Here is an 18,759-nt window from a genome sequence, read left to right on the forward strand (position 1 = left end):
TAAATACTTCAAACGTCATAATAAAACTTTGGTTTGTACAGGCAAGGAAAATGACTAATTATTCTAAACATTAACAAAATTGTACACATTCTATGTATTTGTCGCAAATTGAAGGCGTAATGATATTTGAATATCCACAATTGTGTAAAAAGAAATCTACGTTACCCTTTCTGTTAAAATTTAAAGATAATGGTGATCATGTATTAAGGAAAACTTTATTATTTTGTCAAACAGTTTCAGTAAGTCACATGATATTATATTACAGAATTATGGGTATCGAGAGTGACAACAATTATTTCCAATTACAAATTAAAATGATTCCATAAATTTTATATAGTCATGAGACAAATTCTAATAATGTGATGTTTGGAATTAATGCTCAACATGGGGCTGGTAAAATAACAAAGTATAGATTTATAAGGAGTAAACGATGAAACCGCAAATATTTATAACTGATATAAAGGTAATTGAACTTCACCGAGCCTAAAATTTCAGCAAGCCATTTCTAAAGCATCGAAACAAACTGCAAGTCCAATGCTGGAGTTGTAATCAAGTCTAGATGGTTCGTACTGATTGACAATTTTCCATGGCCTCTTCACCCTCCAGTACCCTTTTCTACCATCACCGTCCCTCACACTATCCATCACTTCAATACCCTTTTGAAATCACGTTTCGTTTCTGTTGCACGTAAAGCCGCGTTCATACCGATCGTTACGGATACAGCAAAATTGTTATACAGATCAACTGGAATAAAACCAGCTTGCCCAAATCAAAATCAATTAAATGATTGAATGTTAAGTAATTTGCAAATAAATTACGTTTGCCGATACCGACGGAATATTGCGAAGTGACGTCCGATAAACGAAGGACAAACAAAAAAAGCGGAAGAAAGTATTATAAATAAAGGAAACGTAATTGAACTTTTTTTGAAACGAATTGATGATAATAACAGCGATTTAAAAGAAATTGAAAAATTAGAATATTAACCTTTTCGGTACTCTGCGCGAGTATACTCGTCAAATTATTTTGTTCTTGTCGTGCTCAAGACGAGTTAAATCGCATTAGCTTATTGTTAATGAGTTAATGAATTAACACGTCTTGATCTCGTTTCTATTTAAAAAGCTCATGCGATTTAACTCGTTTTGAGCACGACAAGAACAAAATAATTTGACAAGTATACTCGCGCAGAGCACCGAAAAGGTTAATAGTAAGGTAAAATATCTCTATTCAATGTATACTTTCATTTCTGGAGGTTTTTGTAGAATACTGTCCTCGATCGATTTTTATAGAGACCATTCGTGTTAAACTTTCCACGCCGCTAGTATTTATTGAAATGAATGGAAAGAATTAATAAATAGATCTTCGATACACAAATAAATAGTCTTCGAATTATGAAATGAAACTGTAAAGAAGGCAACAGTTTGTTCCCTCTATTTTTTCCGTGATATCTTTAAGAATAATATCGTAATAAAGAAATTTGAAGTGTTTAAAATTTAGGAAAGTATGACTAACAATAAGGCAAACAAGAAGAAAATTGACGCATCCTGTAATTTGTAAGTATGAAATTTGACATCGTTTAAAATTCTCCTAACATGGAAATAAAATGGTATCTAAAAATGGAATCTTTTCAATGACAGTTGTACGGGTTACACGTGGGTGAGAATGTCCATTTAAAAAATTCGAACACGCCAGCTTTCACGTTTTCTCTGATCCACTAAATAACAACAATAAACGATCACAAAAATGAAAAACATGTTACGAAAAACGATCAAAAATCGAAACAAATCTTGATCCCAGCTTTATTTTTCGTTCTTTGTTTCCCCCACTATTCGTACTTCCTGTACATGAACAAACGCTAAAAAAAAACTTCTGAAATGTTTAAAAATGAAAAAACTGTGAAAAGAATAACTAGAGGTTGTTGCAGATAGTGTATTTGTTGAAAAAAAGAATACATAAATATTTGGAATTAAGCTATTTTGAAATACTGACCACAAGAAACTGTGCTGTTTCCTGTCGAAGCGATATTTGAACGCGTTACTTCTATTACATTTGGAACGGAGCAGAATACTTTTCGATATGATAAACATCGGATATTGGAGGCGGGGATAAAAATGTATAAAAGGAAATGCAATGTAATTAAAAAATACATCTCTAAGAGAACTGATATCGATATTGCATTTTATTCCAGTACGATCGGTATCAGCTCTTGTGTAACGAAGTTACTGGAAATGAAAATATAAGACAGAACGGAACAGCAGGGTCTGGAAGCGGCTTAATAGAGTCAAGTGCCGGACGAGAAAGAACGAATAAGAAAGAAAAAGACGAGCTGTGTCATCTGAAAATTGGAATATTCGTTCGCTCGATGGCAACCTCGCTTACTATTCGTTTAGGGATTGGTGTACAATCGAACGTTCTATATTTTCAGTCTGAGAAGATTAAATATGACGAAGTCAATTAAGGATGGCGTATGCTTTTATTCGTCAGAAATGAGTAGTAAATTAATGAATATAAATCAATGAATATAAATATAAATTAATGAATATCATGAATTGTTAGTTGTAAGTTGTGCAGATACTTTTCACAACGGTTACACTTCTGATGGTGCTGTATTAAACTTCAGCAGTAAGAAGTACGCTTAGAGAAAACGTCTTCAATACTGCTAAAATGTGGAAACTAAAGTCAACAGGACTTTAAGTATAATATAGTATACAGAGTAAGTCTCATAAACTGTTACAAGCTATTTTCGCGGAAACTATTACTGATATCGACAAGTCTTTTTTAATATTCCCTGGTACGATAGACCCTATTAGGAACGTTCTTCATTTTGAAATGGAATGTCATATAATTCTATATAGTCATATAATGTCATATAACTTCCCGATTTATAGGGAATTTATTGTATTTGCCCTTAAAATGAAAAATCGATTTTTTAGCAGATCTCCATGTTTCAACGTCATTGGAGTAATTTTAGCCTATTTTTAACAAATTGTTCGTGTGTGTGTGCGCGTATGTATATACGTATGTAAACAAATTTTTCGTTAACGTTTTTCAAAAAACTAATAGCGAGATCAAAATGATCGATGATGCAATCGATGTGTATCAATTTAACTTAGAGCTAATTAGATTTTGTTCTAATTTGGTCCAGTAGTTTTCTAGTTTTTTTAAGAAAACTTAACTCAATAACGCAATCTAGATCGAAGAATATAAATTTATGAGCGAATAACTAAACGGAAATAATATATATACATATATTACTGTTATTACATTTGTATGAATATGTATAACACACGTATATATACATACAGGGTGCTCCAAAAGTATGGAAACAGTTAAATATTTCCAAAATGGAACATTTGTGAGAAAAACGGTTTAGAGAAATGTTTTAGGATTTCAAAAATTCTATTGAACGGGCGTGTCCGTTTGACCTTTAAAGGACCGGTCAAAGTAACGTCAAGGTCAACATGATTTTTTTAACGGAACACCTCATTTTTTATCATGCACTGTGAAAGCTGGCTATGAAACCTTTTCAAAACACTAGTTTCAAACATATTTTTTATTCGTGATAGATGGCGCTGTAATCGGAAATCGGGAAGTTCCTTGTGTGGCCCGTAAAAGGTCGCACACAAAATAAACATGAATATCTATATGAATTAAGCGAGCAACTATACCAGCTAGTTTTTGTTTTGTTTTGGATAGTCCTTTTAATAATGAATAATGTTCATTTCTACAATTTTTTCAGAACTTATAAAAGTCTCTACGGAAAAACATAAAGCAAGACACGGAGATTCACACCCACGATCCTCGGATCCGCAGTCGACCGCTTTACCCACACGACTAATCCCGTACCCTACGTTTCGTGTTCTCGTTTGACTCCTCATTGTTGGATATGGGAAGCACGGATACTACATACTTTATGAAACATGACAAAAGATATCGTTTGTGAAAGAACTGCAATGCAAGGTCCAAATATAGTAATTGTAACGTTTGATGTTTTTAAGAAAGAAAAGGAAGGGCTTGTGAAATTCGAAGTTTCGATAGCGCAACAATAATCCAAAATTAATTGATCTACAACAATTATTCGCAAGTGCTGTTCTTCTAGCTAATCAAATGTATGTTACTGTCACGTTAACACGTTCACGAGTCAAGGGTCACTGTGCCGATCTTTCCGATAAGAACACAAGAAAGCAGTAACGTACACGCAGCTCGGTTTTCTGGAACAAAGTCTCCGAATTCTGCGTTACGTTTAATGTTCAAACAATCATCTTAAATATTCAACATAAAACTTTACGTAATCGAATTACATTTTGTAGTATATACCATCGATACATATATCACTTTAGTTCCATATGCATTTCTAGTATAATTATTTATCAAAACGATTTCATTCCGCTTTTATGTTACAATATATAAATACATACACTTATAACACATTATGTAATTCAATTGCATTTCGTAATTCATATTTTCGATACATTTATCTATTTTGTTCCTTATGCATTTATGATATAATTATTTACCAAAACTATTTGGTATCATGCCATTATTTTATAACATATACACACACTTTTGTCGCAAATTTTTTTTTCGTTATAAGTAACGATCAACTTAAATACCAACAATAAGTAATATTGCATTTTGACAGGCATCGCTAAAGTTAATTTGTGTCACAGCACTGTACTATACGAAATGCGTCGTTGTGTAATCATTGAGAAGCTTCAGTTTGAATCGGCAGTGGCTGTGAGGTTGTCTAGCAAATCAGTTTGTGCCATTGTTTCTCATTTCCAGTTCCTAACTATGCGATTACTATATAAAACGGCTCTACTCCGTAGGTTTACATAATGATTATTTACAGTTTATCCTCTTTCTTGTGCAAGGAATGTAGACACACTAAAGTAGACAGGGCGTTGTCGAAGTTTCTATAAGAGAAAATAGGAAACATCGAAAGAGAAAAATGTTGTAATGATGTTATCGAGACTTTCTATTTTGTAATCGTATTTTTTCCGACGAAGCAGAAACAGACTCGTGAATTACAATGGCAATTATTTTTATTAGGAGCTACTATAGCTATTGTATCATAAATATATCAGTAATCTTTATTTAAATGTTTCAACCTCTGAAGCACTCAAATAATTATTATAATTTATATAATATCATTTAACCAAAAATAACAATTGTGACTCGGTGATTTTTCACGTGACAGCATTTTCTTCTGGCAATTTTTTCTATTGTCACTTACGAGAAAATAAAATAGTTGCTAGAAAAGAAAAAAAGGCTTGTTCAGTTCAATTCTATCGTCGGTAACAAACGATAATGTAAAGTATAACGTTTATTAAAATATGGTATTTTGTATTTAGTACTCGTAGCTGGCATGGTGTATAGTGATACGTCCTCCAAAATAGAACCTACTTGCGATTGCACATATTGTTACAATAAAAACGAAAACGATACGGAATATGAAGATGAAAATATAACACCAAAGTTATACAAAGAAGACAGCGATGGCGACGGCAATCGAACCATTTGTGCACGAGATCGCGAATTCAATGATCGCACCTTTCCGAGCGTTTGTCATATGTTGTGTTACAATCGCTGTCTGATTCTACGACTTTCGACTGTTAAAGACAGTAAAACTGAGATAAATGTGGTGATCGCGTTCAGAAACAGTAAGTAAAGATAATAAATCTTGATATTCGTTCGTTAATCAGCGAATATTATTAAATCTCAGATTACTATAAATTGCGAGACGGTAAATGCTGAAATATTCTCTTTGGAGATAACAATATCTATACGACGATACATAGTCCACACGAAGAAAAATGTACTATAAGGTTAGTAGACATTTTACGAATTATTGTTTATAGATATATATTTAGACCTTTTTTCTTGACCTCTGCGTGCGAATGTTTTAATAATTAGTATGCAGACGAAACTAGCTTTTTTTAAATGTACACTTACGGTATTTGTAATTCACGTGCTATATTTTTATAAACATTTAATAAATAGAAAAAATCGGTAATTATTTACGTCTATATACATTTAACGATTTTTTGTGTGTTTAAGGTGTTTAAGCTTAGCGTGTACAATCGTAAAATAGAACTGTGCGTCTATTGTATGTACCATGTACGAATACATCTTTGACAAATTATTGAACAGTCATCAACGGTTTAAGTTGATATACAATATAGAACTACGTGCATAGAACTACAGTCTAAATATGTATAAGATATTTCAATACAACGTTTAAATGAATAAACAACTATAATTATTAGTTTTCTTTTATTTGTACGTTTGCGTGTATGTGTGCCAGTTATTATATGTATTGCAAACTTGCGTATTACATTGAAGATTTGCTAATTTAACTTAGTCATTTGTTTTCATTTAAAATTCAAATTATCTAGCAGTGAGACTATTAGCATAATCTTGAGTTTGTAATATCCTGAGTATATAATAAGTACATACTCGCATATTACGTATACATATATGTCGGTAATCGATATTGAACTGAAACTCGATAGATTGTAGTGAGGAGTCAAAGTAGTTTAATCGAGAAACAAGGGAAGAAACGGAGTGAATGGAGGCGAGAAGAGAAACAAAGAAGATAAGAAAAACGTAAAAACGGGGAAAGCATTGATATAAGCAAACGATTTGTATTTAATTAATCTTTTACGAAGCATAATTACAAAATATAAGCAGATTAACTGTATTCAATTCCTCCTTACGAAATATACATGCATGCGTAATTGAACTCGTATAGCGGTTCATGAAGTTGCCGTTAGGGTGCGTACGCGATGTAGGGGTTTCTCGCAGTCAAAAGCGTGCACTATTGACCACAAGTTTCAGCTGGAAGGGAAGGAAAGCATACTTACCTGGCGTAGAGGCTACCGTGATCATGAAGGCGGTTCCTCCAGGGTGAGGCTCTTCCATTGCACTACGGTTGAGCTGACCTCTGCGAATATCCCTAATGTGGATATCTCGGACGTACAATTTTTGATAGTCGGGACTGCGTACGCGCTATCCCGGATAATTTATTCATAAAATTAATCAATTTTTTAAAGGTTTACAATCACATTAAACCTATTTATTTGGAGTTTATTTAGTTTTCTTATACTTCTTTTTTTTTTTTCTTAATTCGGTTTAAATTTATCATGTTCAATGTTATCTTTTCCCTTACAAGATGAAGTTACTAATTATTTGATAGTTGCAAGAATTGTACGATGGAATTAGCAAGTTTACAATTACATCTATTTTAGAATTTGTTTCTATTGGCAGAACCACTACAGAAGTAGTAGACTCAGATAACGCAGTTTCTACTGTAGATCCTGAATGAAACCAATCTTTTAGCGTTCTGTTTCTGCTGTCAGAAACAGCAGACAGGCGAAGGCATGCACTGTACAGAATCTGCTCGAGCAAGTTTTGCCCAAAAGAGAGTATATCTATAATAATATTAATTACTTTAAATATTAATACGCCTGTTTTAATAAATCATATATATTACAAGTATACAATGTATGTTTTTATACACTTGCATTTGTTCCTAAGATTGAGACCTTCCTATTTCTCTATAACTTTTTATATTCTAGAATTTAGGTCCGTTATTTTTCATACATTGCGTTTATCAGAATAATAATGTTCTATAGTTGCAATGTCGTACACACAAAGCGATTAAATATTAGCTTTGCATCTCGCTCGTTTCCGAACCCAGTGTCTAACACGTGCATGCACCTATAATAGTAATGATTCCAGTTCTAACGAATGTTTTGAATATTAATTCGCGTATTAATGCTAGAGCTAATAGTCACGTTTATTATACACTGCAAACTGTAGGAATTAAGAAATTTAGACTTGAATGTACTTTAATTAGTGGAAGACGAATAAGTGCACTTTCAGTAATTCAAGATTTAATTAACGGAAACGAATATGTTATATTTTCATATAGAAAAAACAATCAAAAACTATCGAAACAAATGATGACAACTTACTGAATATGTATCAGTTTATTTAACAAGTTTGTTAATTAATACTGTTATTAACTTGTACTACTTGTAATTTATTGTACAGGTTTATTTAATATATATAAGTTTGTATACAAAATTTAATTCTCTCTAAGATTGGTTCAATACGTGTTGTAAAATGTTTACATGTTCAATTCGAAATGAAAAAACAATCCTATTCACGGCGCGGCGAAGAGAGTCAACGATCGAAGCAACGTTTTAGTTCCGAAAGTCGCCGTTAGGCTGCGCGAGAACCCACCGAATTCTCGCAGTTATAACTGCACGCTGAGCGCTTAAGTAGAAGCGGCGAGAGAAGGAAAGCATACTTACCTGGCGTAGAGGTTACCGTGATCAAAAAGGCGGTTCCTCCAGGGTGAGGCTCTCCCATTGCACTACGGTTGAGCTGACCTCTGCGAATATCCCTAATGTGGATATCTCGGACGTACAATTTTTGATAGTCGGGACTGCGTTCGCGCTATCCCGGACACTAATAATTTACTAAAGTTAATCTATGTTAAGTTACAACTTTCTAATAATTGACACATCTTCCTTTGTTGTTAATAAACTTGGTCTTTTAAAATCATCTTTCCTTCCATCCTACGTTAGTTACTTAAACTTCATTTTCGAATTTGAATTTATTTAAAAATAATATCATATGATTATTTTATAAAGTAGTCAACTATTCCTTGTTTGTAATACTAGTAAAGTTTTGGATTCTTCACATAGTTGACAATTTCAGATGATCTGATATAATCATGTTTCATATAAATTTTTATAAATGAAAAATAATTCGAGCCATAAAAACTTGTAATATAAATAATACATTAAGTTAACTCAGGTATCCTGATTTTTTTATTTTTCCTTTTCAAGCATACTTTAGCTTCGACAAGCGAAAGGTAAAGCATACCTTTGTATATTACTCTACAAAAAGGGCAAGTTCGTGACCTTAGATTTCTAAACAGAACGATGATTAGAAGGATACAAAACCGACATTAGGTGAAGCACGATCGGCAGTTTTCAGTTGAACAATACATGAACCACCTGGCCCGTTTAAGCATCCGTGTGAGAGGCTGTCGAGCGCTCGAAACGTGTTGGAAGTTAGAGACCAGCCCGGGTGGCTTGGCAATAGTTGATGCAAGTACGAGGTGGCTAGCGGGGCGAAGGAAAGGAATTAAACAGACGCAGAGTCTTCGCAAATTGAGTTGAACGGGCCCGGAATTTAGACATTCAAATTAACCTATTTAGCAAGTCGGAGAGGTAATGTGTCCTCGTTATGCAGCTTCTCAGACTCTAATATTTAATCGATTTCGATGCATTAGTTTAATCGCTTTTTTTCATCCACGTGCTAAATTCGGATCCAGAACCTGCAGCTCTTTTGCATGTTATGCCAATTACGGATCTTCGTTGACGATAAATTACATATACGTTTATTTCAATTTATTAAAATTAAAAAATCGTTACATTTAAATTCTTTTTATCGGTTTATACATCGTTCTCGTTTATTTTCTTGTTTGATTTGTAGATAAACCGCGGAAAGAAAGCATTTTAAACTTTTACAGAGCCTTAATTTTCATATTACACGTATAGTGAGAGCACCATAGGAGATGGATAACCTTACAAATTTATATCAAAACATAAATACTTTCGCAAAAGTTTTGTCACCGCGTTGAAAAAGTACTGGCCAACTTCCCTCCACTTTTTACCTGCGCAAAGCCTTGATGGCCAATCAGAAAATTAATTTTCAGCAAGACTTGCAAAAATGTGTTCTACCATCCAAAAAATAATTAACAACTTTAAAATAGCTTGTGTAATGAGTTTGAGAGATATCGTGTGCATTATGTATGCGACTTGTAAAGGTATAGGTGATAAAAGTAGAGCTCTCGCCTAAAATACGTACAATGCGATACACGGATACACGTGTCACGTGTATCTAGTTTAAACGTTTACGAGACACCGATATCTGAAAACACGTGTGCTAATTGCACACGTACACGTGTAATTAATAAATTTGTATTTTTTTGTGTGCAATTTATTGACTTTAAAAAATAATTCAGAATAATTATAACCGTAAAATACATGTGTATTTACTGCACGGATTTCTACACGACATTACGTGTTACACGTGAAACCCGTGTACATGCGTACACGTATAAATGGGGACTCTAGGTAAAAGTTTTAGGTACATTTCGACTTCCAGAGATCGTAATAATAAAATAACACATATGTGGCAAATAATTTCAGTTAAAATAATATCATATTTCGACCCGTAGAGGTTTTCACAGCGGAAAAAGAAGGGAATGAACGAAATTACATTGTTACAGAGGTTCAACTGCATTAATGAAAGTGCTTTTACATTCAGTTAATCATGGTTACGTTGAATTAACATTACCTTTGTTGTAGGTAATACGTTTCGTGTTACTGTTCTACAATGCTACCTGTTCGCGAAGCAGTGCATAAAGGTACAGTGTGCTTATAAATATGTAAATGTCTTCAAAGCGGATGTCACTGATCGCTTCATAGGAAGGCCAATAAAACTAGGTAAAACAGGATCCAATAAAATCCGTACTTCTGAATCGCATGGATGTCTGCTCTAGCTGGCATCGAGTAGTAGTTACAAATTTCTATAGTTGATCGGAGTCTTTGAGGAATAAAGCAAGAGACGACATCCACGATGAAGGCAGGGCGTAGTACTGGAAGATATAACGGAAGGTACGCGTCTGCTTATGTATTTACTTGTGTGTCTTGTACACTTCCTCGTCGCGTCGTTCGCAGAAATGTAAACAGTGGCATATTTGGACTGTTCAATACCTTGCTCGCATATTATACGTGTCTTATTAATATCGGCTTGTCCGGAGAGTTTGTCTCGACTTTTAAGAAAAATTCAAGGGCGGTACATTTAAATTTCAATGCACATTTATTGAATTATTAAATGATCTTTCGTTCCATGGCTTCCTCCATCTGTCACCGGATTCGAAGGTTCCATCTTTTCGGAATTTCACAAGTTTTTCGGTGAGAAAGTTTTTAATGTGATTTTTACGTTGACCAAAGAGTTAAAGCTTTTACCATTAGGGGAATTTTATGGAGACTTAAACGAGTGAATTCTTTATTCGCAAATTTAGAAGTGTTTAGATATTGCAAACCTTCCTATAACACGGTACACTTAAAGCGTGGTTTCCATATCATGTAGTACAAATTATTCTACTTTGTACTAATACTGACGAGGGAACATCGCAAAGTTTGTTCCGAATTTTTGAATCAGCTTCTTTTCAGATGTAAAGAACGGTACGCAGAACAATCTCTGAAAGTAGTAAGAAGTGACTCTCTTTCGTTGTCGAGAAATGAATTTTTAAAAATATCTAAATTTCGATCGATCAGTGTCAATCGTACAAATATTGGAGATGTTGTAGGAACAGTGTGACAAAGTCGGTAAGATCTCAGGTTGCAAAATCAATCGTTTGCTCTGGACTTGGCTCAATCCCGGTAGAAGTAACTTATTTTCTATTTTTACGTTTTCTTCTGTTTGTGTCATGTTTTGTTATGAAAACGACCTTTTTATATGTTACTATTTTCATAAAATATATAAAGATTAGAATGACTATAATAACGCAAATTTGTATAAAAAACTGTAGGAACTCTTTTCACATCCTGATTTCTGTTTCAAACCGATAAAAAACATAAAAATTGCACGATATTTTATACAAATAATAACATATAAAAAGGTAGTTTTCATAATAAAACATGATAAAAAAAGAAAACATAAAAATAAAAAATAAGTTACTGCTACTGGAATCGAATCAAGTCCAGAGCAAAAGATTGATTTCGTAACATGACACCCTATCGACTGTGCCACGTTGTTTCTATAATATCTCCAACATTATTTATACGATTGACACTGATCAATTGAAATATAGATATTTAAAAAAAATTATTTCTCGAAAACGAAAGAGTTACTTTCAGAGTTGTTCTACGTACCGTTCTTTATATATGCAAAAAAGCTGATTAAAAAATTCAGAACAGACTTCGAGATGTTCTTCGTGAGTTTCATATAATCAGGTACAAATTAATCGCTTTATAAGTGAATTGACTGTACCATAAATAAATCTCGAATAATCGAGTATTTGTTATTATTTAAAATACAATATTTCAAAGATCGAATAAAACTGAGTCCACTACTTCACTTTTCTTGTTGGGCAAAATAAGCTAAATACTTTTGTAATATTTTTGGTACTATAGAATTCCAATAATCCGACATCCTCGGGACTTTGGCAGTGCCGGTTTATTGAATTACATTTATAATGCATGCAAACCAACGAAGACAATTTAAAAATATGATTATAGTTAATATATTAATTCAATTTATTGACGAAAATAGAATACATATAAAATAAAATATATAGAATAGAGAACTTGCAAATAATACCATATATAAGTTATATTATATATGGCGAAAACCTATCCATAAACAAATTTTTCATTGCGATTTGCGAGTTTAGCAGGTAAAAATACATAAGAAAAAAATTGTGGCATTGAATGTACATTTTTCTTTTTATTTTGTAAACTGGTGTTAATTTATTATCATTAAAAATTGTGTCTTCTCGTTACGTTTAGAAAGCGAGCCGTAGATGGATACGAGACCTTTCAATTTTTATTTCGTTAAATTGGGACACATATAAATGAATAGCGCCAAGTTTCGGGAAATGTTCGTAGATATGGTAGGTTTTGAATATTTTTAACATTCCTGCGCTAATTCGTGTGTCGTATCGGGTGTGTTATTAATCAGTATTCTGATCTGATAATCACCATCAATTTAGTCGTGATTCATCTGGATCGTTCATTACAAATGTGTATTATTTACACTTAAAAGATCAAAAAATTAAATTAGAAATAATTTCCTTTTACTAAAGAATTAAGTTTATAAATAAATAATCCAGGATAGCGCGTACGCAGTCCCGACTATCAAAAATTTTACGCCCGAGATATCCACATTAGGGATATTCGCAGAGGTCAGCTCAACCGTAGTGCAATGGAAGAGCCTCACCCTGGAGGAACCGCCTTCATGATCACGGTAGCCTCTACGCCAGGTAAGTATGCTTTTCTTCCCTTCTAGCTGAAATTTGTGGTCAATAGTGCACACTTTTGACTGCGAGAGACCTCTTCATCGGCTGCGCACCCTAACGGCAGGCTAGTGTCATAACCTGTTATTGTGTACATGGGGTGACCGAGGCATGAGTTGACGCTCTTTCCCACTGTACGAAAACTGTCAGTATGGACTATGGATGCGTATAGAACCCCTAGCAAAAATGTTTTGATCAAACATGTTAGTAGGAAATTCCTTACAAACACGCATGTTCTGTAATAGTAAAATATTATTATATATAATTAAAATTGATGGAAAACTAGCGAGGATTTGATATAAATTAAATAGCGATAAAAAAGGTGGGTACATAGAATGCCGCGCGTTAGAACTGTATACAGTAGCACAATCAAAGAAAATTGAGAAATTTCAAAATTTGTAATCACCCCCACTTTGTTTTTGTTAATTTTTGTTGACCCTCGAGCTAATCTCAATTTTTAACGCACGTGTCTCGTGTATTGTAAGTAGCACAATTTATCACAACTTACAAATTCGATTATCTGTCGCCGTTCGAAAATTGTGCGAATATTAAATTTTGTATTTCTTAAAATTCAACATTTTTTATCCGCAAAACGAATACAGATATCGAGTTTCTATCGATGGCACAATGTAGCACAAGTTAGTACGCATCTTTCTATAGAAAAAAAGTTTGTTTCGGCAAAAGTGCGGGGCTAGTATAATTTTGGTTTTATTTCTTCTCTTAATTGTTATTGATGTTATCGATCTCTTATTTACAGCACAATTCAGTACAAATATAGCACAATACGGCACAAAAAAGAAAAACTCAAAATTCGAAAAGTGCGGGGCTACAAAAAATTTTGTTTTGTTCTATTTTCTTGAGTACGCTTTGACTTACAGAGTTGCGGTTTATGGCACAATACGGCACAAACGTAGCACAATGTAGCATAATTTAAAAAAATCAAAAATTCGAAAAGTGTGGGGCTAACTTCACACACATTCTAAGGATAACGTTTAAGAGTTGGTGTGCTTTGGTTGGTCCAACGTGGTATTATTGTTGTAAGTTTCTCGTTAATTAACCAACTATAGTTAATTGTTAGCATGACATTGGACATTTGTAGGAAAATTGTCATAATCTTTTTAACGTAGGCCCTTATTTGGGCATTTGTAGGCAAAAACACTAAGTATATCCCAACTGATTCCCAACTATTGGAAACTGTTGAGCAACCATAAATGCTGCTACGGCAGACAACCGAACTGTCAGAACTGTCGTGTGACAGAGAGAGAACAATAAAGCGATGCGTTGATGTTATTGGACGATGAAAATTATGCGTCGCGACGATCTAAAACAGTTGAATTGTTTTTTCAATGTCGAAGAAAGCAATATCAAATCTCCTCCCGCGGCCTGATAAAACCGATCCCACGGTGCGGCCCAGTGTCGGGCCGTGGCCCGACGGTTGTGAAACACTGATATAGGCGATCGTTATCGTATAGCGATTATTCGCCGTGCTTTTTCGTCGCGTTATCGGCGCGGGTTTGCGGACAAGTTAGGCAAACACGAGAAAGAAGTTAGCTTGTTCACACGTACGAAAGAATGACATCTACTCGTCGTATTCTTTGAAAGGATTTGAGCAAATGCGGCCACCACTAAACTTGGCTGGCTTCACTTATTCTTACTTACACGACTCACATGTCGCACTTTCACGTCCTCCGAAGGGGTAAGCGCCATTTGTCTGGCTTGCCCAACGACTAACTAAGATCGCGTAGAAATTCTTGGATGGAATCGTTTCTAACTGATGTCTAATGATCATTCAACCGTTTCTCTCCCCCCCCCCCCCCCCATTGTTCTGATAACGCTTCCATCCACGTTGTCATTAGTCTACTCTCCCCCTCCCCCCACAAAAGGATTATATCGGAGAAGTAGTTTCTCTCGTTCCTGTATATCTATACAAAGTATTAGGTACCGGAAAAAGTTTGTGCGGTTTCCTCGTTAATTGTAACAACTATATATTGATTTTCGTGTGGTAATTGGCAACTGTAAGACATGAGTTTGGTTTCATGTTAAAGCTTGATCTTTGTAATTCGTATGCGTGCTCTGTGGAGTTCAATTGTTTCGTTGTTGTGTAGCTATAGGAACAGTAAACATGGACAGCGAAAGAGTAAAAATTCGTGCTTTTATTCTTTACGAATTTAAACTTGGCAGTACAGTAGCAAATGCAGTAAGACGCATTTGTAGCGTTTGTGAGGAAGGTGCTGTTAGTGAAAGTACCGCACAGAAATGGTTTAAAAGGTTCAAAGAAGGAAATGAATCGCTAGATGACAAACCGCGTTCAGGGCGTCCATCTGCCATCGAAGACGAAAAGTTCATTCAAATCCAAGAAAAAGATGTTCAAATCCAAAAGTTCAAATCCAAGAAAAAGATGTTCTGAGCTTGCTCAAGTATTCGAATGTGAAGAATCTACCGCGAGAAAGCGAAGTCATTTACTTAATTTTCACAAAAGATGGGCAAATGGATACCGCGCCGTTTAACGGAAGAGAACAAATACTCCCGGTTGAGCATTTGCAATATCCATTTATCGATCGAATTTTAACTTGTGATGAAAAGTGGGTGGAATATGATAATGTACGACGATCACACTACTGGGTTCAGAAGTGGTCATATGCAACAGGAACCGAGTCTCCATTCGAAGAAGGTGCTGGTCACTGTTTGGTGGACTACACGAGGTATCGTTCACGTTGATTTTCTTCCACGTGGCAGACTATTACTGCAGATACTTATTGCAAAGAAATTGATGAAGTCATTGACGAAATTGACGATAAATTGTGATTATTTTGTTGAATAAACGTATTATTTAAAATAGATTTGAGTATTTGTATTTTTCTCTGAAAATCCGCACGAACTTTTTCCGATGCCTAATAATATGAACGTGAACATGTCTCGTGCAAACATTTTCCATTTATATATAAATACGATATATATTTTCTATTCATATTTTATTAATAGCAAATGTATGTATAAATTTACATACAAAAATATATTTTTTCCTTTTTCTCCATCTTTCGAACAACCTTTGCTTCTACTTTAACTTCTTTCTTTTCCTTTGTGGTGGCGGTTCTGTGAAGGGAGAGCGAGAAAGGATGTTTTGGGCATGAGACGTGTGTCAGTGATGTTTCTTCCGAAATTGCTTAATTTTGACCAGAGGAATCGTCGTATGAGCATCGCTCAGGAGCTGTTGAATTCACTGGATTTGACCCTCTGCGACTTTTTCTTATTCTCAAAACGGAAGAGACCAATGAAAGGACGAAGATTTGCAACGATTGACGAGATAAAGACTGCATCGCTGAAAGAGCTCAAAGCTATACCAAAGAGTGTTTATCAGAAGTGCTTCGAGGATTGGAAAAAGCGCTGGCACAAGTGTATTATATCTGAGGGGGATTTAGTTTGAAGGAGACAGTATAAATATTGAAGAATAAATAAATATTTGTTGATAAAAATATGATCACACCTCGTACATACACTTTAAAAATGTCGCATGTATGAATGAGGTTCGATACACCTACGAAAATATTTAAGCTCAGGTTCCATAATTCAAAAACATTTACTTCTACTTCCATTAAAAATATTTTACATAAAGGAGAATATACATATACACAATGTATTGGGTATGGTTTTCCAGTGCTCGAAATAAAAGTTTACCACGGTTTGAATTGCAAATCAGATTTTATGAACAAATATAAAATAGCGGGATTAAAATATCACCGTTTTTTCTACGATATTTGTTTATCGCAACATTTACAAAATATGGTTTTCGCTGTGGATCATACAATGTTCTACCTTGCATCGAATTTTAAAAGTACGTAACCGAACGATAAAAAAAAATGTGAGTAAACGACGTTTATATTAGCATGGAGTCGTCAAAAATGTAACGTTCGATATCGCAGTTTTATTCTCTTGCATCGTTTTTCTCGTTGCGCGGTTATGCAATCACGGGCAATAAAGACGCAACGATCCGAAGGAACCATGATTGCCAATTGCCATGGTAAGCTCCAAGGGTACAACGTTAATGTTCGTTTTCCATGAACCAAATAACTCCGGCTCGGAAAGGGGACTGATAGACGTAACAGTTAGTAGCACGAGAGTTATTTCGATGAACTGGAGAAGCATACGGTCGAAAGTATCATACCGAAACTGCACTGTTGCGTGCATTTGCACGGAGCTTCTAATACTAGTAGCATTCGTTCCACTCAGACCGATCATACTTGTAATAAGAACTTTTAGAAAGAACAATTTTACTTCATACCTGGACTTACGTCATATTTTTAATTATGCTAATATCATTGACATTGCTTGGGCGTTATTTTAGAAATGTATACATTGACACTTACAATTAATCAAAGTAAGTAGGAGATAATCGTTGTTTGGATCTATGTACACTCTTTTCAATTAATCAAAGAATTAACGCAGTACATAATCCAGATGGCGGATAAGCTTCACGTTGGTGTTTCCGTTCAAGCTATTGCAGGTGAATTCACTTTATAAAATCGAATTATCGCTTCATTAACTTCCACGACTAGTGCTTTAGAATTCTTCTTATTGGTCTTCTAGTGATTTGCATAATGGCGTTAGTTACGATAATAGATTTCTGACGAAAATGAATTCGAATTATCTATTTTACCGAATATACACGGTTTACTACACGCTTATCGTATATTTCGAGCTTAAAAATAAAAATCGTCTTCGCTTTCACTTTGGTTAAATTCTCACCTAACGTGACTCGAGCTAATCGCCAGGCGAACCAGCAACGTATGTGGTTAACCGCAACAGCATACGACGTGTGACAATTGACAAATGCTTCATTGATATGTGTACCGTAATCACGAGAAATGTATTACTAATCCTCAAAGATAGAAGATATATGTACGCCTTTATCTTTTATTTATCGTGTACAATTACTTGCAAAAGTTTCCGCACACACATTTTATGGATAACACAATTCACGTATTTAATCGATTTTCAAGTTGGAATAAACTACTTTAATAATAGCAACAAAAAGTATATTTGTATGGTATAAACCAGGGGTGGCCAACCCATATGATTTCGCGGGCCACTTTCGAAATGCATCATAACTCCGCGGGCCGCGTATAAAATTATGAATCCCCATATTAGATTTAGACCCATTATAGACATCTTTTTGCTCTTCAGCTCTTCAGCTTTTTTCGACAGTTAATTTATGAATATATGGATGCAAAATTAATGTACTTTTTTAATACATTGATTTTCACTACTTTGGCCATTATCAAAAAAATATATTTTGTAAAAGTGTGATGAATCTCGCGGGCCTCGGGTTGGCCACCCCTGGTATAAACTTTCATTATAGCCTTAACACTAAATCTACTGACGTTCATTTGTAATTATTCTTACTATGATGGAACAAATATACTAGTCTTAAAGACACTTGCTTCAATTAAATGCAAAAGTATTTCACATCCTACTAAAGTGAATAATGCATGAAACAATTATATGTAATTTATATATTGCATATAAGATGATAATGATCATTATTATTTATTTATTGTCGCATATATTAAATATATATAAAGTGTTATTATACTGATGAGTAGAATGGAATCTCTCTCTCTCTCTCTCTCTCTCTCTCTCTCTCTCTCTCTCTCTCT

The 18,759-nt window shown here is 34.3% G+C and overlaps 3 non-coding genes across 3 annotated transcripts; 2 read left to right on the forward strand and 1 right to left on the reverse strand.

The window, feature by feature from the left end:
- Nucleotides 1-6,858: 6,858 nt before the first annotated feature.
- LOC128881682 (U1 spliceosomal RNA) lies at nt 6,859-7,020 on the forward strand. The gene has a single exon (XR_008458150.1). It is a non-coding gene; the product is annotated as a U1 spliceosomal RNA (small nuclear RNA).
- Nucleotides 7,021-8,313: 1,293 nt separating this feature from the next.
- LOC128881681 (U1 spliceosomal RNA) lies at nt 8,314-8,475 on the forward strand. Its single transcript, XR_008458149.1, has one exon. It is a non-coding gene; the product is annotated as a U1 spliceosomal RNA (small nuclear RNA).
- A 4,443-nt stretch (nt 8,476-12,918) lies between these two features.
- On the reverse strand, nt 12,919-13,080 carry LOC128881683 (U1 spliceosomal RNA). Its single transcript, XR_008458151.1, has one exon. It is a non-coding gene; the product is annotated as a U1 spliceosomal RNA (small nuclear RNA).
- Nucleotides 13,081-18,759: the final 5,679 nt, after the last annotated feature.

This window comes from Hylaeus volcanicus, chromosome 8, assembly GCF_026283585.1.
Source record: "Hylaeus volcanicus isolate JK05 chromosome 8, UHH_iyHylVolc1.0_haploid, whole genome shotgun sequence".
Lineage (NCBI taxonomy): Eukaryota > Metazoa > Arthropoda > Insecta > Hymenoptera > Colletidae > Hylaeus > Hylaeus volcanicus.